General features: G+C 45.1%; 1 protein-coding gene across 1 annotated transcript in view; it reads right to left on the reverse strand.

Annotated features, from left to right (window-relative positions):
- The window catches only part of GTF2E2 (general transcription factor IIE, polypeptide 2, beta 34kDa), a 76,141-nt gene extending 75,891 nt beyond the window's left edge, over positions 1–250 (reverse strand). The window contains exon 1 of the mRNA XM_008573584.1: positions 235–250. The gene's annotated coding sequence lies outside the window, so the exon portion shown is untranslated. The remainder of the gene's footprint in view (positions 1–234) is intronic.
- Positions 251–878: the final 628 nt, after the last annotated feature.

The following is an 878-nucleotide window of genomic DNA, read 5'->3' on the forward strand; positions in this document are numbered from 1 at the left end:
GGTGGCTTCATTTGACATTTTGTTTTCCTATTGTTTTTATCTTTTTTTATTCGACATTTTAATTTTTTAGTTTATATCCATTGTTCAGAAGAGGAAAAGTGTGGTAAGGCAAATAAATTTACTTAATTCTTGATAAATCTTGAACCTAACCAGTGCCATTTTTGGCAAGCTGAGTACAAAATGGCCACCAGCCTTTCCTCTAAACCTTGTGACTTCAGCGAAATAGAAACTTACTTGCAGGCCTGCCCGTGGCGCACTCAGGTGAGTGCGGCGCTTGGGTGCACAGTGGCGTTCCCGCCGCCGGTTCTGATTCTATATAGGAATGGCCGGTGTGCTCACTGGCTGAGCGCGGTGCAGGCGACACCAAGCCAAGGGTTGCCATCCCCTTACCAGTCACAAAAAAGACAAAAAAAAAAAAGAAAGAAAGAAACTTACTTGCTTCTGCATAAGTGCAACTTTCCACCCAACTGCATCAGCCCACACAAAACAGGCCCTCCCCTAGTGGCATCAGCCAACCTCACCGCCTTGAAACAGAGTAAGGCTAGGCCTGTGAACAAAACTGACCCCATGTTCCCAGCAGAGGACACTTTGTTACTTTTCCACTTCTTGGTCTTGAGACCCCTCAGGGTAAATGATTACCCCATGGGCTTCCCTGACAAAACAGATTGAGATAAGAGAGGAAACAGATATTTACTGAGTTGCAAAACCCCTCCCCAAGGCTTGTTTTCCATAATTGTACAAGTTACAGATTATCCTTAAGACCCCTTTAGGAATTTCCACCTGTGCACAAAGTATCAGGTGACTGCTATAATGACCCTCCTGGGGTGACAACGATGAATACCACTGCCTTTTTGGACCTACTGAGCATGCACCCATGA

This window comes from Galeopterus variegatus, unplaced genomic scaffold (genome assembly GCF_000696425.1).
Source record: "Galeopterus variegatus unplaced genomic scaffold, G_variegatus-3.0.2 Scaffold936, whole genome shotgun sequence".
Classification (NCBI taxonomy): domain Eukaryota; kingdom Metazoa; phylum Chordata; class Mammalia; order Dermoptera; family Cynocephalidae; genus Galeopterus; species Galeopterus variegatus.